Source organism: Ovis aries, chromosome 7 (genome assembly GCF_016772045.2).
Source record: "Ovis aries strain OAR_USU_Benz2616 breed Rambouillet chromosome 7, ARS-UI_Ramb_v3.0, whole genome shotgun sequence".
Lineage (NCBI taxonomy): Eukaryota > Metazoa > Chordata > Mammalia > Artiodactyla > Bovidae > Ovis > Ovis aries.
The window spans coordinates 37,453,588-37,477,505 of NC_056060.1; the positions used below are offsets into that span (position 1 = coordinate 37,453,588).

The 23,918-nt window shown below is 37.7% G+C and overlaps 1 long non-coding RNA gene across 1 annotated transcript in view; it reads left to right on the plus strand.

Moving 5' to 3' along the window:
• The first annotated feature begins 12,919 nt into the window (after nt 1-12,919).
• LOC132660128 (uncharacterized) overlaps nt 12,920-23,918 on the plus strand; it is a 44,932-nt gene continuing 33,933 nt past the window's right edge. Inside the window, exon 1 of the long non-coding RNA XR_009601358.1 lies at nt 12,920-13,199. This is a non-coding gene — a long non-coding RNA (uncharacterized LOC132660128). The remainder of the gene's footprint in view (nt 13,200-23,918) is intronic.

The following is a 23,918-nucleotide window of genomic DNA, read 5'->3' on the forward strand; positions in this document are numbered from 1 at the left end:
CTGGAAAGACTTTCCTAACTGCTGCCCCTACCCCAACCTAGGCTGGATTCCAGTACATCCCACCTACCTGATGTTGGTAATGAATCTGTAGAATTTACTGTTGTATCTCTCGAAGCCCATAGTACCATTTAATAATTTTAACTGAATGAATAAATGAAAGAATTTAAGATACCATAATGTTATAACAATGAATACAAGGCAATATTTATCTGAGTATCAAATAGATGGTTGTGATATTAACATAATTTTAAAGAGTATATGAACTGCTTTTACAGGGGCAATTTTATCTAATTCTTTCGTCTATTTTTTCCCATTTAGGTTTTCAAAAAACATTTTTTGACTGTCCATTGTCTTATGACAAATGCTAAGTATTGAAGATATAGAAGTTAACAAGACCCACAGTGTCTTAGTTCTCTTTGAACTCAAAATCTAGTCAATATAGACAGGAAAAAAAAAGTAAACATCATAGTGCTATTTCAGTAGTAGTAAACGTTCCAAAGCAAAGGATATGAAAGAAAGTGGTGTCGGTATGTGTGTCAGGGACATTGCTTAAGGAGATCTTCTCTCAGAAACAAACAGCAGGTAGGGATCCGAAAGACATCAGTGAGATGGCCATGTTAAGTTTGGTGGGTGGAAAACTACAGCTCAGTGGAACTGAAAGTGTAAATTCCCCAAGATATGTCTGAGTTGCTGTGTTCTATGAACAGTGAAAATCTCATGTAACTACACCAAAAGCAAGGAGAGAAGGGTGGGAACTGAAATTGAGGATAGTCTAGGCAACTAGAGACCAACTCACTACAGCCTCATATGTCACGGAGAGAAGTTTGTTCTTCATTCTAAATATGATAGGAAGTTATTGGCATATTAAAGATTCTAGAAGCGATCAAGTTTATATTTAAATCTGTCAGGTTTACATTTAAAAAAACACTTGGATGACTTTGAGAATGGAATCGGCAGTGAGGGGGAGTATTGGTAAGGAATGGGGAAGAGATGAGCACCAGACTGGAGGCCCTGCCATCATCCATGCAAGTGATGGTGGCAGATCATGCTAAGGAGCAGCTGTTAGTGGATAGAAAGAATACATTTTGGATTCACAGTAGGCAATGCTCACTGGTGGGCTGGGTGTTGGTTGGGGTGGTATTAGTTGCCTATGAACAGTCCAGCTCTATCCCTCGTGATGGGGGCTTGATGGTTGGGTAATATGTGTAAGACTAGGTCCTTCCCCTGCATCCTTGGAGACTTAAAAAACACAGGGCTCAGGCAGTGATTCCTAAACACTCCTCCTGAGGACAGCCTTGTGATTGTCAGCAAAGCATTGCTTAAGATTAAGAATCTCAACAGTTCTTTAAAGGACGATTAGGGTTTAGAAAGTAGTGTGCCAAAGCATGAAGGTAGAGAAGAAAACAACTTGAAAAAATTGGAGAGACACTGAGTATATCAGTTTGTGTGGATCAAAGATTCCTGTAGGGGAATAGTGAAAGATATATATGAAAAACAAATGTGGGTTTATTTTATGGAGAACCATGACTGTCATACTAGACTCCATGCTTTATGGCTTTATGAAACTCAGGCTTTTTTCAAAAAAAATCTTGTGATAACATACCAAGGAGATTGATGTAATAGTGTCCAATAATGACTTAGAGTTGGGGAAAGACTGAAGGCAAGGAGACTATAAATATCATTCAAGGAGGATTATTTATCCATCCAAGTGAGTGTCTATTTGTTCACTTAACATTAATTGTGCACCTGCTGTATGCTAAAAACAATGGACTCTGCTCTTATCTAAAAGTGTAATCAAATATGTTCTGAAAAACCTGTAGCTGGATACACTCCTAAAGAGAGGTTAAAATATAAAGCTCTTAAATAACCAAAGAAAAATATCTGGAATAGCTGCTTGCTTTTATTAGTCTGATTCTCTGATATAATTCATACCTCTAGAGTGTGTTTGCCACATGAGATTGATTATTTCCAAGGATAGACTTTTGAATATCTCGCTGTAAAATTAATTGAATATTTTATATACTCAAAAATGTGTGTTTTGAAGGCCTCCCAATTGGGAGAAGGCGGTGGCACCCCGCTCCAGTACTCTTGCCTGGAAAATCTCATGGACGGAGGAGCCTGGTGGGCTGCAGTCCATGGGGTTGCCAAGAGTCAGACACGACTGAGCAACTTCACTTTCACTTTTCACTTTCATGCATTGGAGAAGGAAATGGCAACCCACTCCAGTGTTCTTGCCTGGAGAATCCCAGGGATGGGGGAGCCTGGTGGGCTGCCGTCTATGGGGTCGCACAGAGTTGGACACGACTGAAGCAACTTAGCAGCAGCAGCAGCAATTGATGAATATTTAAAATAGCCAGATATTCAGCCAGATATAACTTAAATAAAACTATTATTGTATTTTATGATATTGGTACACCTCATTCCATGCACTTTAAACATTTTACATATAGAAAAATTAGTTGTTATAAAACTAAACAATACCACTTACCATTGGATGTTGCACTCATCTAAGTCCTTTTAAATTTATATATGGAAAAAATATATAAAACTAAAATACAAGTCTTTCCTCATTTTAGATTACATAATATCTTATATGGATTTTTGTTGGGTGGAACTTTTAACAATAATATGTAAAAGCCCATCCCAACTGTATTTGACACTATCATCCATGACAAAAGGAGGCATAGAGGGAGCATAATAAAGTAAGTATTGAGTATGTGATAGGAATTTGAAAACAAGGTAAAAATATCTGATTTTCCAACCTTAAGAAAAGAACAGTGGCAAAAGATTGAAGGAAGATATAGTAAATCCAATGGGAAAAAACAAACAAATGAAAACAGGATAATAGGAGGCAGTGGTGAAAGCAACTACCGGCCATAGCACTGGTGGTTTGCAAGGAACAGCACAGTTGGAGGCTGGCTCCAGCTTCTCATTTCTTCACAAAATGTTTCGGTTCCAAGACTGGGACCTCTTTCTCTGAACACATGCTTTAATTTTCTATAAATGTCAATGTTAAAATAAAGAGCTTGAAAAACCAGTTAGATATCACATTTTCATCAATTTTAGGAAGGGAGTTTTACCTATACTTCTAGGCTAGAATAGATTGTCATCACATATTAGCAGGAGAAAAAAAAATTTAAATACTCCTGATAAAACCACATATCAGTATTTACATAGTGGGAGAAACTCCCCTGTCAACTCCCAAATGTTGATTTTTTTTGCAATGAATGTTGCTGAACCTCTATATTTTTGTAACTATGCTTTGAATCCATTGCAGCCCAACAATACTTATATTGGGTTATTTATGTTATCTTAGAGAGTAGAATGTAACTTCAGGCTTTAATTACTCGTGTGAGTTAAGTAAATTTTTCAGAAATGAAAGATATTTCATAAATTCATTAGACAGAAATGAACAGAGTTATAGCTACAATAGATGCTTGGGAGTTTGCTCTCAATGAGTACTTTCTTCACATCATGTTTTTGAAACCTACATTCTGTTTCCAAAGTATTATTTGTGTTGGAAAATAAATTGATAATATCTTATTTTCTTCTAGAGAGCTTTAGAAACTTTCTACAAAATGTGAAAAATGTGCATATGGTTCTTGTCTCTAGAGAATTTTAATAAAGTAAATTATTGAATAAAATTTCAGATGATTACATTAAAACAAGGAAAACTGCATGATACAAAATTCTTTATTTTGAACCATATTAGTTAATGAATAATGTTACAACAGATTTAAAATAAAGAACATTTAATCAAGGGATAGCATGGCTTTAAAGCTCATTTAATAAGCAATTACTTCTGTTTCACTGAAAACCAGCAGGCTGTGTCTTAAGTTAATTTCCATGTGAGGCAAAGCAAATGCCATGAGGTCTTTCTTTAAACATAGACAAAGTAAACCCAATCAAAATCAACACAGTTCACCACTATGAGATGCATGAATTTTTAAATGAATTAGTTTGCTTTCAAATAAACTTGAATAAAGATCCTGAAGTTATGCTCAGCAGTCAAATAATGTACCTCCATTTAGTCCAGTCTCTCTAAAACACAAAGGCTATTAGAATGTAGGTATATTTTTATAGAATAGCTAAGGTTTATCACTTACTCAGCTGAGAACTTTTCCGTATAGAATATCATTATGCATTAAATTGTCCATGTGACAAAACCCCGTGTAAAAATGAATTAATTGATGGCATTCTATTTATTCTGACCTTATTTACTCTGATTTTAGAAAATAGTGATGAATTATTGAGTACAATTGATAGCTCAGAGATATTAACAGTTACTAGCAGAGCTTGTATAACAGATGAGAATAACAACTTTTGAGCAACACTTGAAAAAAATTAGTAACCTAATATCTGAAACTATATTTACATTATTTGACTTCTTATGACATCTAACTTTTAGACAGAAGGCTAGTGTGCCTAGAGAGGAATGAGCTAGACCTTTCTGAAAATTATAGGACAAATTATAGAGTTTTGATTTAATTTTAAGAAAAGGGCAAACCATTGAAATGTTTTAAGCAGAGGTGAATTCTTTACATGTGTGCTTTGAGAAGATAATCCTGGCTACAAGATAATTCTGGAGAATTTATTAATGGGAGTCCATATTGGAAGTAGGCACAAAACTTAGGATAGAATGCCTAAGAAAAGAGAACGGTTACTTATTTAAGGATATCTGTACAGTTGGAAGAGAGAATTATACAAGGCTAGTGCCTTGATCCTGGACTTCCCAGCCTCCAGATAATGAAACATATATATTTAGCAAGTAAAATCAATAGGACTTGGTGATGGTTGCATATGGAAGTAAAGGCTGACCCAAAGTGTCTGATATATTTAACTAGCAAAATTATATGCCATTAATTAAGAAAGTAGGCACTGGGAGAATGCTGAGTACAGGAAAGGTTTTGTAGACTGTTGTAAGTTCATTTTTGGAAAAATCAGGTTCAAAATATATCCTGGGGCAGGGGATATCACAAAACATATTAGAATAGAAATCACCAATTCTGAGTTGGTCTAGAGTAGATAAAGAAAGTCTAAATTGGAAATACAGATTGTGATTCATCTGTTTCTATGATATGAATGTTTGTGTCTCCCCCACACTTATATGTTGAAATCCTAACCTGCAAAGAAGATGGTACTAGGAGGTGGGTCATTTGAAGGTGTGTAATGCCTTGGATGTTGCACTGTGAAGAAAGCTGAATGCCAAACAATTGATGCTTTTGAACTGTGGTGTTGGAGAAGACTCTTGAGAGTCCCTTGGACTGCAAGGAGACCCAAGCAATCCATCCTAAAGGAGATCAGTCCTGGGTGTTCATTGGTAGGACTGATGCTGAAGCTAAAACTCCAATACTTTGGCCACCTGATGCAAAGAGTTAACTCATTGGAAAAGGCCCTGATCCTGGGAGGGATTGGGGGCAGGAGAAGAAGGGGATGACAGGATGAGATGGTTGGATGGCATCATCGACTCGATGGACATGATTTTGAGTGAACTCTGGGAGTTGGTGATGGACAGGAAAGCCTGGCGTGTTGCGATTCATGGGGTCACAAAGAGTAGGACACGACTGAGCGACTGAACTGAACTGAACTGAATGTCTTGGAAAAGATGATCAAGAGAGATTCTCTAGCCTATTCTATGTAGGGACAGAGTGAGAAGCTGCCAGCTATGAACAGGGAGAGAGCCTTCACCGGAGTTCAGTTATGCTAGTGCCTTGGTGCTGGACGTCCCACCTTCCAGAATGATGAAAAATACAGATCAGTTGTTTATAAGCTACCCAATCTATGGTATTTTATTAGATCAGTCTGAATGGATAGGACATACATACAGGGGACAACTGAAACCAAAGACATGATGATATTAACTCAGAAAACAAAATAGAAGGGACAGAAAAAGAACAGAATTTAAACTGAGTCTTAATTGGGACCTAATTTTAATGGTATTAAAAAGCTCATATTCTAGAAAGAAAGAAGAAATACATACACACATACCAAACTATTAAAATATACATTGTTAATGGCCCTAATAGTCTAAATTCTTTCTTTGAGGTCCAGGAAAAAGCATATGATTGGTGTTAACAAGGAGTTCTGGTCAGCGGGATATAAGAAAACACGCAGACATCCAAGAGCAATTCATACAAGAAAAATTGAGATTATTTTTGTGAAAATATAATCTAATCTCAAATGAAAGAAAGGTTGAGGCTTCTCATACTGCAGATGCAGCACAACCTGTGACAGGTGGACACAAAGTAAAGGGGGCAAGGTGGAAGATATGAAATGCTTCAGGACACAGTCTGCCAATAAAATGCTTGCATTTTGGGTGCATAAAGAAATCAGAAGATAATGAAATTATACACATCATTCTTTGGAAGCACGGAGAACATAGTTTCTAACTTTCTCTAATGGAATCACAGAGTCTTCGTAGACTAGGTAGCATTTGTTAATAGGAATTTTCAGTGTCAACAAAGGAAGAACAATTCTTTTTTAATTAGAAAATGTTTTTGATATAAATTATCTTAGGAAATATATACAAAAGTATTTTTCTCCCCATTATCCATGAGATGAAATATCTGAAGAGAGAGAGAATACATAGAACAAATTCCACTGAAAGGATAAGTGATGGCAGAGGTGAGGGTGAGGTGGAGGATGAAAGGTAAGGCGAGAACTACTGCAACAGAGGGTTGACTTGGACAAAATTTGTCACCAAACTTTCACAGAGGAGAGCGTAGGAAAAGGGGATGATTAGAAATTGACCTATGAAGACTAGAATGTAAGAATAGTCATGTTTCATTGTGAAGAATATGATATTATTGAGAGAAGAAATAAATGTGTGGGATTGTTTGGGGAATCTAAGTAGAATAGTGATTTGTAAGTGAAAGTATTAGTTGCTTAGTCGTGTCCCACGCTTTGAGACCCCATGGACTGTACTCCTCCAGGCTCTTCTGTCCACGGGATTCTCCAGGCAAGAATTTCGGAATGGGTTGCCATTCCCTTCTCCAGAGGATCGTCCCAACCCAGGGATCAAACCTGGGTCTCCTGCATTGCAGGCAGATTCTTTACCATCTGAGCCACAAGGGAACCCCTTTGTTTACCATGGATGTTTCTAAACAGCAAAAGTTCCTATTAAATTCTCTGTGCTGTGTGTAGCCTTTGACCTATATATGAATGTGTTTTATATATGGCGTTACAGCAATATACACAATACATATTGTATACTGAGTTGGCCAAAAAGGTTTATTGAACTTTCTTGGCTAACCCAATAATATGTGTGTGTGTGTGTGTGTGTGTGTGTGTGTGTGTGTGTGTGTGTGTGTATCTGTCTATCTATATAATAACATGAAGTACTTTGTGTCTTACAAATGTAGCTAAGGAATGGCTGATGCCTGTCTACCAACATAAATACTTGAGTGGGTTATTCAGTGACTCAGTCATGTCCAACTTTTTGTAACTCCATGGACTGCAGCAAACCAGGCTTCCCTATCCTACAACATCTCCTGGAGCCAGCTCAAACTCATGTCCATTGAGCTGGTGATCCCATCCATACATCTCCTGCTCTTTTGTCCACTTCTCCTGCCTTCAATCTTTCCCAGCATCAGGGTCTTTCCTATGACTCAGCTCTTCACATCATGTGGCCAAGGTACTGGAGCTTCAGTTTCATCAGTCCTTCCAATGAATTTTCAGGAGTGATTTACTTTAGGATTGACTGGTTTGATTTCCTTGCAGTCCAAGGGACTCTCAAGAGTCTTCTCCAACACCACAATGCAAAAGAATCAATTTTTTGGTGCTCAGCCTTCTTTATGGTCCAGTTCTCACATTTGTATGTGATGACTGGAAAAACATAGCTTCCACCATACCTACCTTAGTCAGCAAAGTAATGTCTCTGCTTTTCAATATGCCCTCTAGGTTGGTCATAGCTTTTCTTCCAAAGAGCAAGCATCTTTTAATTTCATGGCTGCAGTCACCATCTGCAGTGATTTTGGAGACACACACACACACAAAAATCTATCACTGTCTCCATTGTTTCCCCATCTGTTCGCCATGAAGTGATGTGACCAGATGCCATGATGTTAGTTTTTTGAATGCTGAGTTTAAATCCACTTTTTCACTCTCCTCTTTCACCTTCATCAAGAGGCTCTTTAATTCCTCTTCACTTTCTGCCATAAGGGTAGTGTCCTCTACATATCAGAGCTTATTGATATTTCTTCCAACAACATTGATTTGACCTTGTGATTCATCCAGTCTGGCATTTCACATGATGCACTCTGCACATAAGTTAAAAAGCATGATGACAGTACACAGCCTTGATGTACTCCTTTCCCAATTTAGAATCTGTCCATTGTTCCATGTCTGGTTCTAACTGTTGCTTCTTGACCTTCATACAGATTTCTCAGGAGTCAGGTCAGATGGTCTAGTATTCCCATCTCTTGAAGAATTTTCCACATTTTGTGATCCACACAGTCAAAGGCTTTAGCCCAGTCAATGAAGCAGAAGTAGATGTTTTTCTGGAATTCTCTTGCTTTTTCTATGATCCAGCAGATGCTGGCGATTTGATTTCTAGTTCCTTTGCCTTTTCTAAATCCAGTTTGAAAATCTGGAAGTTCTAGGTTCATGTACTGTTGAAGCCTAGCTTGGAGAATTTTGAGGATTACTTGGCTAGCATGTGAAATGAGTGCAATTGTGCGGTGGTTTGAACATTCTTTGGTACTGCCTTTCTTTGGTATTGAAGTGAACACTGACCTTTTCCAGGTACTTGAACATGTACTATACTATTTTGAATTGTCTGATTTTGAGGAAATCATATTATTTATTTATTTATTTTCTTAATATAAATTTATTTATTTTAATTGGAGGCTAATTACTTTACAATATTGTATTGGTTTTGCCATACATTGACATGAATCCACTGTGGGTGTACATGTGTTCCCCATCCTGAATGTCCCTCCCACCTCTCTCCCCCCATCATCCCTCTGGGTTATCCCAGTGCACCAGCCCCGAGCACCCTGTATCATGCATCGAACCTGGACTGGTGATTCGTTTCTTACATGATATTATACACAAAGTCTTAAAGCAGCATATACAAGAAGGCAAACATACTGAAGTGGGTTGCCATTTCCTTCTCCAGGGGATTTTCCCAACCCAGGGATAGAACCTGCATTTCCTACATTGGCAGGAGGATTCTTTATCACTGAGCCACCAGGGAGGTTAATTAAAATAAGAAAACCCACCATTTATTGAGCAATTACTATGTTCCAAACACTATGCTGAGAATTTCATATCTGTTATCCACTTTAATCCTTATATCCCTGGTTTTATCATTTTCTCATTCCCATTTATAGATGCCAAAACTGACTGACTCAATCATGTGAGCAAGATCTCTGCATCCTGAATGATAGAGCGAGGTTTCTAACTACTGGTGTATTAGAGGTAAAAGTTTTTGACCCAAACCACTCCTTAGGTGTAACCTGGTAATGATTTATTTTAACTTTGCAAACCAAATCTAACAGGTTGATTAAAAAAAAAAAACAACAACAACTACATTTGCTTCTTTTTATATTTCTTGAATTTAGCCCAAGAGCAACTGGGCTTCCTAGGGTTCAGTCTAGGCAGACTTTACATTATTCCCTGCCCCACAGCACACACTCAAAGGGAAATAAATACATACACAAAAGCATATACCTGACTCCTAAAACCTTAATGGAGGATATATATTTTTAATGAAATTTCCATGATACAGTGGAGAAGAGTGGACATCATGAAAATCCTTTTTAAATGCCAGACTTCCACTATGGTTCCTTTCACAGGATGACTCTTGTAATAATCTTTCTACTTTCACTCTGTCTTTCCCTTCTAAAATTATTTCTAGTCCCTCTCTCTCTCCTCCCTTTTCTAAGTATAACTATGACACTTCAGGCTTTTCCTCCTACAATTAGAGCTCTCTGGAAAGTTCTAGTCTTTTTTCTATACTCGTGTACTTGCAATCCATCTACCAATGGACCTAGCTAAAAAAACTCAATAAGGTTTAGCCTGCTGGGGGTTGAGGAAATAATCTAATATTTATTTTCAGTCATTGAATATTTTAGATTATATATGTACAATGTGGGACTTCCCTGGTGGCTCAGTGATAAAGAATCCTCCTGCCAATGTAGGAAATGCAGGTTCTATCCCTGGGTTGGGAAAATCCCCTGGAGAAGGAAATGGCAACCCACTTCAGTATGTTTGCCTGGGAAATCGCATGGAGAAGAAACTGGTGGGTTGCAGTTCATGGGGTCACAAAAGAGTGGAGCATGACTTAGCGACTAACAACAACGCATATAGGCAGTCATTAAACTTACTTTATGAACATTTTTGAATGCTTGGAAATACTTATTTTATTGTAGAAATAACTAGAAATATGAAATAATACCCTAAATTGTAACACCGAATTTTATTTATGGATTAAGTGCTAAATTATGAATTCCAAATTTGAAAACAATACACACAATATATTTTTTACTTGTGACTTGGAAAAGCATGAGTTAATAATTTGTACTGCTTTTGTAAGAAAAATACTAAACTTAAATTGGACTTCTTTTTCAGAAATTCATGTCTGTTATTTCTTTATTCACAGAAACATATCTTGTGAATAACTTGTTAGCTCTATGTTCTATTTACAATATCTTTACCATATTGATTTTTTAGGATACTACATTGAAGACTTAAGTCTACAACAATTCATTATAGAAGTGTAGATATTTATTGCAAGTAAATACAAAATCTGCCTGATTTGCTATATTTCACACTTATAGAAAGGGCCAGAAAGAAATAGGGAAGGCCTCTCATAGAATCGTTGATTTAATTATTAATATGAGAAACTTTAGAAGAAGTTGAAGTTTAAAAATCATATGTTCAACACATATCAATTGGTAATTAGCACCACCTATTTCAGAAATTATACTGATAAAAATAAAGGAGCAAAAATTAAAATTTGCTGAGTGTAAACCTTTTAAAGAGGCTCTTAATTTTTGTTTCCTCTGCTTGACATTGAAGTGAAATAATGAAACAGCATTTTGAGGCAATTCCGAATGGGACCACAGAACTAGATGTGCTAGAAAAGCAGAGAATTTTTGCACAGATGGTCTGCCATGAAACTTGCCAAATTCACCCAATACACAGGAGTTCTGGGAAAGGTTTTTCTGCCAACAGGCAATATAGTGCCTTTCAAATTTGGATGGCCAAAACCAAAGTCTGAGGACATCAGATTATGAAACTGCTTCTCTCTGAGGAAGAACATAAATAACAAGAACATTATATTATATAGTTATGATGAAAAACCATTTCAGATCCAAATCACTGGACTGAAAACGTAGCCTTAATAGTGCTCTTGCAGCCTCTCTTGCTCCGCTCCAATCTCTTCTCAGCAGTAGAGCCAGAACTATCTGTTTAAAATGCAAATCTCATTTTGTCACTGCCCTGCAGAAAACTGTTCCCCGGCTTCCCTTTGTTCTTGGGAGAAAACCCCAAATACTTGACATGTTGCAGTCCTGTATCGTGTAACTGTCTTGTTCATTCTGACTGCAGACAACACTGATCTGTAGCTCTTCTTGACCCAGACCTAGTAACCTCATTCTGGCCCATAGGCATTTACTCTTTCCTATTCATGGAGGTTCTTTCCAGATCTCCAGATCAATTCACTTCTGATCTTTTCCAAGTTAACTGGAGGTCATACCAAATGGTTTGTTTTGTTTTCAGGAAAATTTTCTCCTATAAATTCCCATCTCCCCCTACTAGATCAGATTGCCTTGTTCATGGACTCTCATGTAGTAAAAGTGAAAGTGAAGTCACTCAGTCATTTCTGACTCTTTGTGACCCCATGGACTGTAGCCCACCAGGCTCTTCTGTCCATGGAATTTATCAGGCAAGAATACTGGAGTAGGTTGCCATTTCCTTCTCCAGGGGATCTTCCCGAACCAGGGATCAAACCCATGTCTCCCGCATTGAAGGTGGCTTTTTTGACCACTGCGCCACTTGGGAAGAAGCCCATTATATACTTTAAAAGGGTAAATTCTATGTTATATGTAGTGTATTTCAGTAAGGCTGTTACTAAAACAAAAACAAAAACAAAAAACAATGTTCTAATGCAGCAATTAAAGAGAAAAATATTCAGCTGTCAGTAGCAATGGTTTATTTTCTATATTTTTGATGCTGTTGAATAAACAAACAAACAAATCTTGACTTTGGTAAGGAGAGACTTTGTTCTAAAAGTCTATTGTAGTGGGGGAAGGAGAACTATTGTGATGGGTTTCCTTGATGGCTCAGATGGTAAAGAATCTGCTGCAATGCAGGAGACCTGGGTTCAGTCCATGGAATGGGAAGATTCCCTGGAGAAAGGAATGGCAACCCACTCCAGTATTCTTGCCTGGAGAATTCCCTGAACAGAGGAACCTGATGGGCTATGGTCCATGTGGTCATAAAGAGTTGAACGTGGCTGAGCAGCTAATACTATTGCAATAGGGAGGACATGCCCACTCAGGAGAGCTCTAAATATCTCAAAGTCAGGCAGAAAAGGCTTTTATAGGGAGGAATACATGTGGCTAGAGATTACTAGGTGTGGAGGATTAGTAGGTGACATGGTGGGACAGTTGACCAGGAAATGTCTTTCCTTGTGGTCAGCTGGTTCCCAGGAGGAGCAATGAAGGGGAGGTTGTTCAGTATTCTAATGATTTATTATGCTCAAGGATGGGCCAGAGTTTAGGATCCTGAGGGACATGCTGAAGCATGACTAAAGGTGGATCAATTTAAATTAGGGAACATTTAATCCAGGCTAGTTGGCAAGGATACACAGTACAGCTAATCGTTTATGGAACAGTGACTGGGATTTGGAGAGTCTAATTCTGGCCTTGCCATTGGTAAACAAGAGGAATAATATTATCTAAGTCACATAGAGAGGAGTGATTCTTTGCAGTAATTGTTTCCTGGGACACAAAGCAATGGGATATTTCTATTTCTTCTTCTTTTTCCCTTTTTTATTTATTTGACGGCACAGGGTCTTAGTTGCAGCAGGCAGGATCTTTAGTTGTAACATATGGGATCTATTTTCCTGACCAGGGATTGAACCCTGGTCCCTGCTTTGGAAGCATGGAGTCCTAACCCATGGACCACCTGGGAAGTTCCCACTGGGAGATTTTTTCTTAACCATCACTTCTTTCCAGGAGTATGTGGTTCAGGTAAGCTTCAAGACTGTCAATACCTGTTAATTACAATTCCCCCAAGCATCCTGTATCCTGCATCATTACCATATTTCTAAATTCCATATATATGTGTCAGTATGATATGTGTCATATGGGGCTGGTGCACTGGGATGACCCAGAGAGATGATATGGGGAGAGGGGTGTGGGGAGGGGCAGTTCAGGATTGGGAACTCATATACACCCGTGGCGGATTCATGTCAATGTATGGCAAAACCAGTACAGTATTGTAAAGTAAAATAAAAAATAAAAAGAATTCCCCCAAAGGCTGTTTTTGGTTACGTTTATGAATACTATGGTTAGTGAAGAAAGTGAAATGGAATAGACCCCAAATCAAATTAAATGAGTAAATTCTTCCCGCCCTATGCATAATCAGCATGGATATCTATAGCAGATGGGAAGGCCGAGGAGGAGGCTCAGGTTTGTAGCACAAGAATTTTCTGTTTGAAATATTGTTGCTTTATTGTAAAATATCAAAGTTCACAAATTTATTATTGCTTTGGGAAGCATTGCTGTGGACATCTTGATAGAGAGGGTTAGAACATAGTTTTGGCAATAATTGTAGGGAGTATTAAATATTTTATGAGAAATACATTAGTGTAAATCACAATTTTTAAAAGTGAAACATGAATCACTACCCAAAGAATTGGACTTCAGTGCAAGAAATCCTGATTTATCTGCAATGTTGATACTGTATATGTAAATGCCACTTCTCAGAAGCATAAAACTCTGAGTAAAATATATTGGTTAGTGTTAGCAGTATAATATATATTTTTCAGATAGTTTCATTAATCATATACTTTAAGAATTTTAAGCTTACTTTTTATGAGCATTGCATTACATGTGGCATTGATATGCATGTGTAATTTATCACTTGGCAAGCAAATTATCTCACACTATTTTATGTGCTTGATATATTGATTTTCAGTTGTGATAGATCATTTTAAGATTGCATGCCTTTACTCATGGTGATTTATCCACAGAATCACATAGACTGTGGGGCAAGCTGGTGCAGCCCTTTGAACACTTCCTATCAGCTAAAAATAGAGTTGTTAACTGGAATTCTTAACCCCAACAGGGAAACATATTTAGCAAGTTGAAAGAAATAACTTTCATCCAAGATCTAATTAGTTGTTGAATAAGTGCCCATAAAAAATAGTTTCAGTGTCTTTCTTCCATATGCTAATCTTATAACCTATTTTTTAAATCAATAAGCAATGAAGTATACAGTCAAAGAAAGAGAAAGATGTCATCAGTTTGCTTGAAAGGTCTGTCTTCTATGACTGCTGATTGTCTTTTAATCCTTATCAGCTCAAACATGAACATTTGCATTCACTAGAATTATTACTTGCTTTGAACAGAGTTCTAAGGAGAGAAAAAATATGCAGTGCCCAAACATCAAATATGTGATGGCCACTGGGGAAGATACTCCATAGGGGAACCAGATAAAATGAAAGGAGTATTTTTGGAATACTTCCTAGAATTTGTAATAAATAATATTAAAGCCACCTTTCAAAAAATATGTCATCTTGTCACTGGTCCCAAGGTACTTAAATTACAGGAGTAACTGAAGTAATGTATGCCAAGAGGTTTCCTCTTTACTCTCCTCTCTTATACTCCACTGAAATTGTCATTTTCTCCTTCTTTTCCTCCTCTTTGTTTGTATTGATGCTGTTGTTATTGTTTATAAATATTGCTCCTCACTTTGGTTTCCTAGAGACTAAGAAGGCTTGTTCTTAACTTCCATAAAGTTTCTGCTTAAATATGTGTTTCTGTCTTATTAATATGTTTCCTGCATAAAGAAAGTTTCTTAGCACATTCTAAGTGCTTGATAAATATTGTTGAATAAATTAAAGAAAGAATGAATGAGTTAGTGAAATCATATTTGAAATGATTTGACTCCATGTCTGGAGTCAGACAATTCCTTAACCCTTTTTCTGTGATCTTAGACAAGTTGCCTCATCTTTTCAATCTCTGTGTTCTCATACAGAAATGCAGATAAAGACAGTACCTTATCTCAAAGAGCCTTTGTGAGGATTAAATGAAAGATATAGATAAATCACTTATGTCACACTTACCTAGAACATGATATGCTCACAATAAATATTAGTTGTTGTTAATTTTATTTTCATCACTGAATGCTCTTCCCCTAAGTTTCTTCATGCATTTGTATCTTTTTTCACAAATATATTGATTGGCTTGAAAATAAGAGCTCTAAGTAATAAAGGTGAGGCTCTTTCTTATTTGTTTAACTAGAGTGGCTTGCACCTAAAATGAAATATGTTGTCCTCCAGTCACCAAGTCATGTCCAACTTTCGTGCCTCCATGGACTGCAGCCCGCCAGGCTTCCCTGTCCCTCACCTTCTCCCAGAGTTTGCCCAAGTTCATGTCTATTGCATCAGTGATGATGGCAAACCACCACAGTACACTGGCCATGAGAACCCCATGAACTGTGTAAAAAGGCAAATGAAATATAAGATTTCAGTTTTAACATGTTACCTTTGAAGCAATTTTCAATCTATTAAAATATGGGAAGTAACTGATTTTATCAGATGAGAAATACGTTGATTCTATGTTGTGTATTCAGAAGGAATGTATTTAGAGAAAACAATCAGAGGGAATAAGGTGTTTGGGGAAAAAACATGCTGTGCCTTTTTTTGAGGTATGGACCTGAACTATGATCTGAACTACCAGGTTGTGTAAAAAGACCATATAGCTTTCATATGTCATGAATCTATAATGGCAGTAATGAGGGAAAAAAAAAAAAAGAAATTGTAAATAATTAGCTCAAACCTACCTGTATAGAGCAGCTTCCCTGGTACCTCAGATGGTAAAGCGACTGCCAACAATGCGGGAGACCTGGGTTCGATTCCTAGGTCGGGAAGATGCCCTGGAGAAGGAAATGGCAACCCACTCTAGTATTCTTGCCTGGAAAATCCCATGGACCGAGGAGCCTGGTAGGCTACAGTCCATGGGGTCGCAAAGAGTCGGACACGACTGAGCGACTTCACTTCACTTCTTCTTCTTCACCTGTACAGAACTGTATTATAGACAGATCTCATTTTATTGCACTTTGCTTCATTGTGCTTCATAGATCTTGCAAATTTCATAAACACTGAAGTTTTATGGCAAACCCTGAATGAGAAAGTCTACTGGGGCCATTTTTCCAGCAGCATTTGCTCACTTCATGCCTCAGTGTCACATTTTTGTAATTCTAAAATATTCAAACTTTTTTCATTACTATTATATTTGTTTTGATGACCTGTGATCAGTGGTCTTTGATGTGACAGTGGTGACATTATTGCAAAAACATTATGACTTGTTTAAAGCTCAGATGGTAGTTATTAATTTTAAATAAACATATGTACATTTCTTTAGCCTACTGATATTGAAAACTTAATAAACTACAGTATAGTATAACATAACTGTTTTGTTTTTTTTTTTGTGCAGTTCACTATTTATTTTAATGAGGTACAAAAGTTTAAGACATTTCATGTGAATTATCTGGCAAAAGAAAACAAAATGGGAAAATTCTTAATTTATATTCTCCTGGAATTAGACCTTAAGATTTATATTACCCCATAGTTTCTATAATATTTCCTTTGTTTGTTTTTTAATATAAATTTATGATTTTAATTGGAGGCTAATTGCTTTACAATATTGTACTGGTTTTGCCATACATCAACATGAATCCGCCACGGGTGTACACGTGTTCCCCATCCTGAACCCCTCTCCCACCTCCTTCCCAATACCATCCATCCGGGTCATCCCAGTGCACCAGCCCCGAGCATCCTGTATCATGCATCGAACCTGGACTGGCAATTTGTTTCACATATGATATTATACATGTTTCAATGCCATTCACCTAAATCATCCCAACCTCGCCCTCTCCCACAGAGTCCAAAAGACTGTTCTATACATCTGTGTCTCTTTTGCTGTCTCGCATACAGAGCTATTGTTACCATCTTTCTAAATTCCATATATATGTATTCAGTTCAGTTCATTTCAGTTCAGTTGCTCAGTCGTGTCCGACTCTTTGAAACCCCATGAATCACAGCACTCCAGGCCTCCCTGTCCATCACCAACTAGCGGAGTTCACTCAAACTCATGTCCATCGAGTTGGTGATGCCATCCAGCCATCTCATTCTCTGTCGTCCCCTTCTCCTCCTGCCCCCAATCCCTCCCAGCATCAGGGTCTTATCCAATGAGTCAACTCTTCGCATGAGGAGGCCAAAGTACTGGAGCTTCAGCTTTAGCATCAGTCATTCCAATGAATACCCGGGACTGATCTCTTTTAGGATGGACTGGTTGGATCTCCTTGCAGTCCGAGGGGCTCTCAAGAGTCTTCTCCAACACCACAGTTCAAAAGCATCAGTTCTTTGGTGCTCAGCTTTCTTCACAGTCCAACTCTCGCATCCATACATATATGACCACTGGAAAAACCATAGCCTTAACTAGACGGACCTTTGTTGGCAAAGTATAATTTCTGCTTTTGAATATGCTATCTAGGTTGGTCATAACTTTCCTTCCAAGGAGTAAGCGTCTTTTAATTTCATGGCTGCAATCACCATCTGCAGTGATTTTGGAGCCCCCAAAAATAAAGTCTGACAGTTTCCACTATTTCCCCATCTATTTGCCATGATGTGATGGGGCCAGATACCATGATCTTAGTTTTCTGAATGTTGAGCTTTAAGCCAACTTTTTCACTCTACTCTTTCACTTTCATCAAGAGGCTTATTAGGTCCTCTTCACTTTCTGCAATAAGGGTGGTATCATCTGCATATCTGAGGTTATTAATATTTCTCCCGGCAATCTTGATTCCAGCTTGTGTTTCTTCCAACCCAGCATTTCTCATGATGTACTCTGCATATAAGTTAAATAAACAGGGTGACAATATACAGCCTTGACATACTCCTTTTCCTATTTGGAACCAGTCTGTTGTTCCATGTCCAGTTCTAACTGTTGCTTCCTGACCTGCATTCAGGTTTCTCAAGTGGCAGGTCAGGTGGTCTGGTATTCCCATCTCTTTCAGAATTTTCCACAGTTTATTGTGATCCACACAGTCAAAGGCTTTGGCATAGTCAATAAAGCAGAAATACATGTTTTTCTGGAACTCTCTTGCTTTTTCCATGATCTAGCGGATGTTGGCAATTGGATCTCTGGTTCCTCTGCCTTTTCTAAAACCAGCTTGAACATCTGGAAGTTCATGGTTCATGTATTGCTGAAGCCTGGTTTGGAGAATTTTGATCATTACTTTACTAGCGTGTGAGATGAGTGCAATTGTGCGGTAGTTTGAGCATTCTTTGGCATTGCCTTTCTTTGGAATTGGAATGAAAACTGACCTTTGCCAGTCCTATGGCCACTGTTGAGTTTTCCAAATTTGCTGGCATATTGAGTGCAGCACTTTCACAGCATCATCTTTCAGGATTTGAAACAGCTCAAATGAAATTCCATCACCTCCACTAGCTTTGTTCATAGTGATGCTTTCTAAGGCCCACTGGCTCTAGGTGAGTGATTACACCATCGTGATTATCTGGGTCATGAAGATCTTTTTTGTACAGTTCTTCTGTGTATTCTTGTCACCTCTTCTTAATATCTTCTGCTTCTGTTAGGTCCATACCATTTCTGTCCTTTATGAAGCCCATCTTTGCATTAAATGTTCCCTTGGTATCTCTAATTTTCTTAAAGAGATCTCTAGTCTTTCCCATTCTGTTCTTTTCCTCTATTTCTTTGCATTGATCGCTGAGGAAGGCTTTGTTTTATCTCCTTGCTATTCTTTGGAACTCTGCATTCGGATGCTTATATCTTTCCTTTTCTCCTTTACTTTTCACTTTTTTTCTTTTCACAGCTATTTGTAAGACCTCCCCAGACAACCATTTGCTTTTTTGCATTTCTTTTCCTTGGGTATGGTCTTGATCCCTGTCTCCTGTACAGTGTTACGAACCTCCGTCCAAAGTTCGTCAGGCACTCTATCAGATCTAGGCCCTTAAATCTATTTCTCACTTCCACTGTATAATCATAAGGGATTTGATTTAGGTCATACCTGAATGGTGTAGTGGTTTTCCCTACTTTCTTCAATTTAAGTCTCAATTTGGCAATAAGGAGTTCATGATCTGAGCCACAGTCAGCTCCTGGTCTTGTTTTTGTTGACTGTATAGAATTTCTCCATCTTTGGCTGCAAAGAATATAATCAATCTGATTTTGGTGTTGACCATCTGGTGATGTCCATGTGTAGAGTCTTCTCTTGTGTTGTTGGAAGAGGATGGTTGCTATGTCCAGTGCATTCTCTTGGCAAAACCCTATTAGCTTTTTCCCTGCTTCATTCCGTACTTCTATATGTGTCCGTATACTGTATTGGTGTTTTTCTTTCTGGCTTACTTCACTCTGTATAATCGGCTCCAGTTTCATCCATCTCATCAGAACTGATTCAAATGTATTCTTTTTAATGGTTGAGTAATACTCCATTGTGTATATGTACCACTGCTTTCTTATCCATTCATCTGCTGATGGACGTCTAAGTTGCTTCCATGTCCTGGCTATTATAAACAGTGCTGCGATGAACATTGGGGTACACGTGTCTATTTCAATTCTGGTTTCCTCGGTGTATGTCCAGCAGTGGGATTGGTGGGTCATATGGTAGTTCTATTTCCAGTTTTTTAAGGATCAAACTCAGGTCTCCCTCATTGCAGACATTATATTCAAGGTATGCCTTTAAAAATAAATTTCCAAATAACTGTCATTGCAGCAGCTACCACTAGATGTCATGCACTTCTTATTTTGTCTTCTCAGAGACAGGTTCTATTGGAGAATAGTATGCCCCCCAGAATTTAAATCCTAGACTCTTGGTGGACATGGGTTTTAAGGGCTTTAGGCATATATTAGGATTTGATAAAATTAACTGTCACTAAGATTGTATCTATCTATAGAAATAAGATCTATTTTGATCAAATTGACTTGTTAATTTTGTCAAATTTAGATTTAATTAATTTAATAAGTCTGCTTTATGAATTTGAGAAATACTTGCCAAATTTTTATCTAATTTTACCTATAAATATAGATTTGAAACATGGATATAGGCCCTGTTGTACTATGTATTTATTCAATTTTAGCCTCTGAGAGGTATTTTTATATTCCTGTCATGCAAAGTCAATGCATATTGGATCTGGGTTATGACTTTAGCAGAGCCATTTGTTGAAGCAGAACCATCTTAGACTCTATTTACAGCATTCTGTTACTGGAATAATAAGGAACAGCACAACCTCTAAAATATGCTCACAGATCAGGAAAAGAATGCTATCTTGTGTTTAAAATAAACTCTTAAGGAGCTTGTTTACCCACTCTCATAAAAAAAAAAAAAAAAAAAAAGAACATTTAAAGTTTTAGTTTGAAAATGGTGTGTATTTCTTCCCTAGTAACTTTTGGAGGTAGTGTAGCTAACAGAACATGGAAGATTAAAATTACATGGTAAATTAGAAGATTTGTATTAAATTGTTTAGCTTTTATTTATGCCTAAATATGTCACAGGTTCCATAACCATTTCTCTCACCTGAATTATCATATTCTAATCTTCAATGTGTATATGTGAGAATCACATGAGGCAATATGTAAAAGCTTATTATAGAATTAAAAGGTCCTGGTCATTCCTCTAATTCACATGTGAACTTGGACTTTCTCTTAATCTCTCCCAGAGTAATTGGTGGTGGGGGAATATGGGTTACACATATGAGGATAAGGGACAGGGAACAGACATATTTCTTCTGCCTTCTTTTCTAGCCCTGCTATTTTGGAATTAGTTCCATTTGTGGAATTTCTTTGCTCAGTGTAGGCTTCTCTAAGCTTTGAAAATCAGCCTTCTTTATCTTTAAATAGCACCAACATTGGGCTGAATTTGCTTACAAATTTTCAGAGCAAGATAGGTGTTTATGTTGAAGCACTACAAAGCTAAAATTGAATATTAAAATATTTTCTTGTAAAAAAAAAAGAGTCTGCTGGGTATCCCACTGGCATTTTTCCCCTGGCCACCTTTGTCTTCAGGCTCCAGTTCCTGGCCATGCTCTGTTCTCCCTCCCTCCCCTGATTCCCTGCTCTCATCTTAGACATCCAACCTCCTTTCCCCTTCTTTCACAAGCTCTTTCCATTTTTTTGCTGACTTTTTATGTAGATCCAATTACCTATCTTTAAATTTACCATCTTTTTTCCTATATGAGGTTCTTGAGACATACAGCCCTTATTTAATGATATTGCAGGCGTCAGACAAGGAGTCCAAGGCAGCAAATGCTCAAAAAACCCAAACACCCTGATGGGTTTCAGGAAGGCATTTTTAAAGGCAAGTGTGGTGGGGGATAGTTTAAAGGCAAGTGATCAGATCATGCACAATTCTCTGGTTGATGAGGAAACAGGACACTGTCAAAGGGAGTAAAATTATCAATCCTTTGGCATCAGTAGATCCAGGGGCTACATTCTCATGGTCATCAAGTTGTTAATGTCTTCCATTTGGTGAAGGGTTTAGCATCTGCAAAACAACTCAGAAATGTGCACCAAGTGCTATTATGTAATGTAGGCACTTTAGAGAAGAACCAAAGACCTTCTGACTGCTTTACGGCTGATTTACTGCTTAAATCCTTACCAGTTCTCCTGGTGCAACTACTATTTTTGTTGCTGCATGTTCACATACTTGTTTTTTAAACATTTTTTAAAACTAATTTATTTATTTTAATTGGAGGATAATTACTTTATAATATTGTGATGGTTTTTGCCATATACATGTGCCCCCCCCCCAACCCCGTCCTGAATTCCCCTTCCACCTCCCTCCCCTCAAGCCTCTGTGCATGGGTGCCAAATTGAATCTCAGAGAGAGAGTTTGGGGTGAAGTAGTAAAAAACAGCTTAATTGCTTTGTTTGCTTTGTCAGGCAAAGGGGAGACAGTGGGCTTATGCTTCAAAAACAAGGGGATTTGGTGAGTAGTTTTCTAGCAGTGGTTAAGTGGCAGAGTTGTTGATAAGGATCAAAGTGTGTGCAGGGCCTGCACTCCTTTAACATGGCCTCAGGTGGTCTCCTTATGAGCTTCTCTGGTTCTTTTAATCTGACCTCAAGTGATGTCCTCCTTGTCTCTGCATCCCCTCCCATCCCTGAGTATCAACTGTTCCGAATACCCAGTGGGATTCAGGGCAGGTCATGGAGGCTGAAGTCTGTTCCCTGCAGACAGGAAATGAGAACACAGAAAGGCTTCTGTGGCAGGAGCCCCACATGGCCCTGCTCAGTCTCACTTTCAGTCATTAATTTTTGAGCCAGGCTTTTGTGAACTCAAGGGAGCCCTGGGAGACTGCAACTTTTCTACAAACAAGAGGCAGGCAAAGGACATGGGGAGAGGGGTCTGTCCCAAGAAGGCCCTTTAAGGTCCTGCTCAGTTACACCAGTGTAAGCAAGTACTATGGTGTGAGAAATAAAACCTTTCCATTTTCATATTACAGATATTAATTTCTAACATTTTAAACTCAGATTCATAGAATTAAGTTGATTCTACTGTTTCATGAAATGCTATTATACTCATCTGTGTAAGATGCTTTATTTGTTCTCTTTTTATTGTTATTTTCACTGTATTTCCCATCCTCAGTCCCATAGTTTCCTTATTCTTATGAACTTAACATACATCTGCCAAGCTTTATTTTTCTATGTTTATATACATGTAAGTATAGAACTGAAAAACAACTCTCACTATTCTATGTGTGTGTTTAAAAGCAGTAAAAACATCTTTATTCTAAATTTCACTCTCTTCCTAACTGTTCTCAAATATCTACTTATTTTGAAATGTATCTTGATTGCTGTATGTAGATCTGGCACCAAGTCATATATCATTTTGTAGCATCTTTTCTTTTCTGTGTTAATGAGAAATTATAATAAACTGGGTTTACTTCTTGGTGAGCATTGAGCTAAAGACAGGGACAAAGAAGAATCTATTGTTATTTGCAGCAACTAAGAACACTGGCGGATCTTTCCCCAAACAATGTCTCTCCAAACAGCAAAACTGGGTAAATTTTAAGCTAAGGGTGCATGCATATTCATGAAGGGACTTGGTTAGAGGAGAATTCAGCAAAGAACTGGGGTCAAGGTCAACAGGGTCCCAGCTTTAGTTGACTGAAGTTGCAAATATCAGCATCAGGGAGGCTTTAGTTCTAGCAGAACTCAAAGACATGAATCAGAAACTAGGACCGGTTTTATCACCAAACTATTGTTTCTTTATTGCTTTTCCTTTGTTTCTGCTTTCCCTTACTTCCTTTAACATCATTGATTACTGGGACCTGCTCAAGGGAAAGCATTATGGCCCGGCTTAGATCACAAAATGGCTCCATCCCAAAATGCCTTCTCTTTAGTCAAGAAAGCCACGCCTGGTTCTCTTTGTCTGGGGACAAGTACCTTATTTGCTTATAAAATGGGGCATATGTCTTATCTGTAGCATAAGAATAATTGTACTTAAATGATACATAGTGTTTACATGAAAAGTACTTATTCAATGGTGAAGGGGTTCAGAATAAGTGTCCCCAAAATTTGCCAGTTTCCCTTGAGGATTATTTTGAGCTAAAGGCAATCAAGACCAGCTGACCCAGGAAAACCTCTTTACTTCCCATGTAAATATCTAAAAGAAATATAAATTTCTCTATTTGTAGGGAAAATCTGCAATAATGAAAAAAATTTACATTG